Here is a 6,263-nt window from a genome sequence, read left to right as displayed (position 1 = left end):
GAACGAGTACAGTTATGTGAAAGACCATGGGTAGTTGTTTGTTAAAAGACAAGGTGAAATCTGCAAAGGCTTGAACTACAGTTCTTTGTATAAGAACCATTTCTTTGAGTTCAAGGAAGTATGATGAATACAGATTACAGCGGAGCAGATTTCAGAGCAAGTCAAATGAAATGGGATTCTACCTTGGAGCAGAGGGCCCCAGGCTACTTCAATGCTGTCTGGGAAAAGAGGAGATTGTGTTCTGGTTCTAAAAGCACCACAGTGTGTTTGAGAAATAGAGCTCTCCTGGTACTTATATTTTTTGAACTTGGTTTATATATTGTGTATGTATAATACCCTAATAATTCTATGCTTTAGGGTCTAACTCAGCCTGTTGCTATTGATAGGTAATTAACATACCCAGGTGAAACATACTCTGAAATCATCATAGCAGGATACTTGTGCTTGCCTTTTATGCAGCTGCTTTTGTGAAAAGTGGTGGAAAAAGGTGACCTGTTTTGGGGTCAGCTCCAGTATTAAGAGGAAGTTATTTATACTCTGCACTAAGTGTTGTAAGCAAAGTATGATGTGACTTCTTGTTCTTGACTTCAAAACTATGTTTTTTCTGTAAATGCAGACAAACCTACAAAAGAGGTTCAGTAGGAAAATTCACTTAATGATCCCAAGAGAAGCTTAAAATTTTACTAAAAAGAATGATAAATATACTTTTTTACTCTTTTGAGGTTCCAGGTTTTCTAAATGTAACACAAATGTACCATAGTAATTCAATTAATGTTTTCTGTCATCTTTTTATATAATACTTTAATCTAAACCTTGCTGTGTTGAGTTTTTGGGATTTTTTCCATGTACTTTTGTTTCGGTTTTAGTTTTGGTGTTAGTGTTTCATTTATACTTTTAAAGTGCACGCCAAAAAGAGGCATTTGGTAAACAAATTTTCAGCAGATAGATCCAAGAATCTTACTCTTTGTCAAGGTGTAGAAGCCAATACCAGCTGAATTTTCATGGAGTTTTTAGTGTTGTCTACTAGACAGCCACAAAAAAAATATTTGCCAAAACTTAAGGCTAATGAGAATTAATAGTGTTTGTCTGTAGTTTAATATTTTCTCTACACGTCTGAATTATTCCTTTCATGGTAATAAGGATTTAGCATAATTGGTGATAAGACTGATATTCAGTTTGCTTTCTTTTAAAATATTAAATCCACTTAAAGTAAAAAAAACCCAAAATCAAATTAGTTAAATTTTCTGAAGGAGAAATACAACTATTTTTAAGAATCCTTTTTAAGTTTCTTACAGCATAGTAGCAACACTTTGAAATTAGATGTAACAGAAACAACTTGGGGGTTTTTGGTTTTTTTCTGAATGGAAAGGAGGGAAAAATTAGTGAAGTAAGTAGAGCAAGATTCTGAGTGACATGAGCCTGATGAATCTTCATACACCAACCCTAGGACAATTTTTGTGTTGTGTTACCAGCATAGAGAGATTTACTTGTTATCTCAGACTCAACCAACCACTAAAGTCCCTCTGCTCTCCTCCTCCAAGTGGTAAGAGATACAAAATTGTGGAAAAATTAATGTGAATTTTTCTATTTTGGGAAGCACATTTCCTATTCACTTTAGATGGTAAACCAGGTAGAGGTAAAAAGAATTGTTTTGCCAGAAACATTTAAATGTGGAGTTCAAAAGGCCAGATGAACATATTCATGTAGGATGTGAGTCAACGAAATCTGAATTTCTTCCTTGCTTTGATTAGCAGAATATAAGGAATAGTTGTCTCTTTTTGACCAATAACGAACCAGTAATTTGTGTTTCCTTTTGACCAATAATTCCATCTTTAACACAAGAAACCTCTCAAATAGAAGTTTTTCAAAACAAGTACCTTTCTGTAGAGGGATCTGACTTTGACGAAGAGAGTTCCTCACCAGATCAGTTAAGCAGGAAATAAGTCATTACATGTAATGCGTATTTAATAAAACAATTTTTCAGCTTCTTTTTGTCTACCAAGCTCTTCCTCTTATGAAGTTAAAAACTGGGTTGTTGAAACTAACTGGAACTAAAGGGAAGAGAAATTGATATAATAAAACGATAATTTTAATGGTGCATGACAGATGCATAACAGGGAGGATTTTTCAAAAGGTAAAAAACCTGAACTTTCTTCAAACCTAAAGAATAAAAATAATTGGGTCCATGTTAGGGATGAATGCTATTTCATCTGAAGTCTGTTTAGCTTGATATAGCCGCCTGTAGGACAGAAACTGTGCGTAGACAAAAATCTCTGTGAGATTGCATCGGCACAATATTTCTCTCTATTTCTTACAGACTTCTTAGATTCACAAAAGCATTGATGTTGTCCAGTGCTAACTCTTACTAGGAATTCTGCCCAGTCCTTGAGGGATCCTAACATCCTGGGGTTCTTGTTAAAGGAATTCTCACAATTGATATGGAACTATATTTTCACATTGTTTTAACAAACTCTGATTCACCTGCTGTATGATGACTCCAGAGTTTATCTAATAGTTGTCACATAAAGACTAGCAAAAGTAGCAACAGAATGTCTTTAGGCAAAGCAAAACAAATTGTTATTTTCACATCCATTCTTTGTAGTATTGGCTCTTCGGAAAGTTAAAAAAAAAAAATAAAAGTCATTTGTCTTATCAGAAATATTTAAAACCTCCAAATATTTGAATTATAAAAACTACTTGAAGAAGTTATTTATTAATTCAGAAGAATTGTCATATTTTACATTTGAATATCATGAAAATTCCATTCCATGAATGCTGGGATGAATGCCATCTGGTCTGTTGGATCATCCCAGCTGAAAAGAATGCGTACTTCTTGCCATCAGTCAAAACCTCACATTCATTAACTCATTAAAAAAAAAAAAGAAACAAGCTCCATTTTTCCAACATCATGTTTTTTTTCCAGTGAATGAAAGCCAGCAGTGTGTTCCTTTTAGCATTAGTTTATGGCTATTCTAATGATAGTGGTATTTTTGCTTAGTGGAGCTCATTTATCTTTGTGTGCTGTGCCACGTTATGGGGAAGAGATGTGTAATATTCTGGAACTATACAGCTGTCAACTTCCTGGGCTTTTCTTTGTAAACAACTTGATTAAATGAAATGTCATTAGGAACACTTTTGCTGGGCTTTTGCTTTCTTGTAAGACTTGATATGTTTGTTGGCAATTTCTCATCTGGGCTTCTCCCCCAAATGGTACCTTTGGAAAAATATGTACTATGGCATTTTGTATAACAGGAAATAAATAATAAAGTTGAGAAGAGCTATTTAATTAGGGTGAGCCACACCTGTTACCTATCTACATCTCCTCAGCTTTGCATTAAAATGTTAATTGAGCACAGCTGCAGGATGGGCCCAATCCTTCTGGTTTGGAGTGTCCTTGACACTAATGTCAATTAGTACAGTTCAGCTACGAGGCAGAACTGAGGTTCCCACACACACCCTTCTTTTTCCACCACTGATGGGGTAGCAGGACTTTTATTATAAGGCCAGTTGTACAATTTTTAGAAATTTAATATTTTAATTTGTGTGTAGATTTTATTTTTTTGCTATTACATGAGCACATTAAAACCATAAACAGCGTATTTCAGAGTTAAAAAAATTAGCATAAATGTACTGAGGTACTCCCCACATATTCCATACCTATCAGTTCCCTACTTTCCTTCCCTTTCTCCATACCACTCTCTGTAGGAGACTCCTGGGAAAGAGTCAGACCACTTATCCAGCTACTGGGGAAAGGAAAGAGCCCCACAGCAGTTATTGCTCAGGTGGCCAGGCGTTTCACGCTGCCTGGAGCCTCCTCTTTTATCTCGGCCCCAGTCACCTCCTTCTCTGACAAGAAGTCCCTTGTGTCCCTCACTGCTTCTCCCCCTCCACCCCCTTGTCCCAAGTGCTGAACAATCTGCTCTCCCAGCAAGAGCAGGATAGTCAACATTTATGTTGAGGGACCTGTACTTTTACAAAGCACAGTGGGAAAAAAGCAGTAATAAGGATGTTAAGACATAGCACATAAAGTACACAAATCTAACTTAATTAAGTTTTTGCAGGTATGACTTTGCTGTTTAAATATAAGACTAACTAACATTTGTGATAGACCAACTTATAAAAGAGTAACCATGTATGCATCTGTTTGTCCTTCCCACCCCTCTTTCTCTAAATAAAATTGCAGCTGGTGTAGACATCATCTCAGTGTAGTCAGCATAGTCTTTAAGGAATGCTGGAAAAGTCATCGATGATCTTTTTAAGATAATAAATTTTCAGTTGGTTCACGTTGAAATGATTTGACAAGGACAGTGTGTTTTGTCCCTGCTTAGAAAGATTGGAACCTGAGTACAGAAACCTAAATTGATTTGATTTTGAACTTCCTTATCTGGAAATGTTTATAAATAGCAAATTTTTAATGATTTATTACTTGAAAGCCATCAACCCTCCTGCTGGCAAAAATGAAATAGCAGTATATAGCTGTTAACCCCATGTTCTGTCAACTTGTAAATACAGTCATTATAGAATTTTACACATGGGAAATTAGTGCTCTAAACTAATGCCATGTATACTTTGATATTTATGCAAGAAGAATAGATTTAAACAAAGGACCAATTTATTTTCAGATGCTCCTCAGTGCATGGTTTCCTAGTAGCAGCAGATTTACCAATTCATAAGGCCTTTCCCAGAAAGTCCTCACAAGAGGTTTTCAGAGATACTGACTTTCTCAGAGCGGTCTTTCAAGAGTACCACTAAAGTTTACCCAATGTACAGCAAACCCTCTACAAGGTGAAGGCAATCATGAAAGCCTTGAAAGCCACAGGGGAGATCCAAGGAAAGATAACAGAGATGATGTTCATCAGTTGGTGCAAGGGCTGTTTGAAAATGAGGGCTGGCCTATGAACAGCCTCAACTGGTGTGGAGTCTGATGAAGTCTCTGTGAAGAGAGGGACGACTTGACTTGTCCCTCTCAGCTCTTTACCACGGAAGAAGAGGGTCTACAATTCAAGAATATAGTGCCTGTTCTTTGATGGCTTCTGTGCTGTAAAAGCACTGTATGGTGCTCACAACAACAGGAAGATGAGGAAGATCTATGTTAAACTATAGTTGTCTTGGAAAAGATGATTTCTTGCAGGAAGCTGATTGCATCCTGGGGCTGCCCTGACCAGTAGTAACCTACTATGACCAGAAAGCTGTCATCGGCAGGGCACAGTATAGAGAGGTTTTGTGACCATTTTACTTTGAGGCTGTCACTTACAAATGTAGTGGGGGGAAGGTCTTTCTGCAGCAATGTGAGTGAATGAATTTGTTGTTCTGTAATGAGTTGTTAATGTGTGTTTATCAAATGTGTGACCAGTTGCCTTCTTTGAAGCTGGTGACCAGAGGGAGGATATATTAGGACAGTTATTTGAAATCCTGGGATACAGTATCTGTGGCTTGCTGCTGCATCAGTTATGTTTTCTAATTGCTAGTGAGCAGGCCACAGTTTACACTGGTCTGATTTTTTGTGTTTGGGTTTTTTTTTGGTTTTTTTTTGATTGCATCTTAGCTTTTTCTTTTTGCTGTTGTTTTTACATTTCTTAACTGCAAATACAGCATGCTGTTTTTAGCACTAAATAGCCATATTGCAGCTATTTTAAGTGCAATTGTATAGCCCGTAGCGTTGAGAACTGCTCTAGGAGTGTGGAGGTTGTGCTGATGTTATGATTGAAAACACTGCATGTCGCTTGTCCTATTCCAGTTCAGCTTCCTCAGACAGGTATGTGTGTGTGCTGTCTGTCATTATTCATGGAAAAAAGAAGACCTTGCTTATTGGTTTGCTGAGAGGGCAACTCTGCGTATGGTCTGTGCACGTGCAGTAAAACCAAAGATGCGAGTTTCTGAGTGAGTGCTTGTCGCAGGCCCTAGTGGTAGGTACATCTGGTTGCTGGAAATCTCAAACATACTCCCCAGGCACAGGATGTCTGTGCCATGCATGTACAGCTAATCCCTCAACCCTCAGGCATGCTGGGTTTACTGCACACATGCTGTGCACTTGATCTGCAGGTGCATTGTAAACCATGAGGGGTTTCAAGGCATGGAGCAGGGGTGCCAAGGCTACTGCATGGTAGGACATCCTGGCTGCCAGATGACTAAGAAATTCGAGACTGACAAAAAAAATTGTAAAAGCCTGCTTAGCAAAATTTCTGTGCAGTAGAGGAAGATGGAAAATAAAAATAGAAAAAGAAATAGAAAAAGAAAAAATTCAGATGTACTTTTTTGGTGTA

Source organism: Corvus hawaiiensis, chromosome 1 (genome assembly GCF_020740725.1).
Source record: "Corvus hawaiiensis isolate bCorHaw1 chromosome 1, bCorHaw1.pri.cur, whole genome shotgun sequence".
NCBI lineage: Eukaryota > Metazoa > Chordata > Aves > Passeriformes > Corvidae > Corvus > Corvus hawaiiensis.
The sequence above is the reverse complement of the archived record's forward strand: the minus strand, read 5'-3'. Positions refer to the sequence as shown.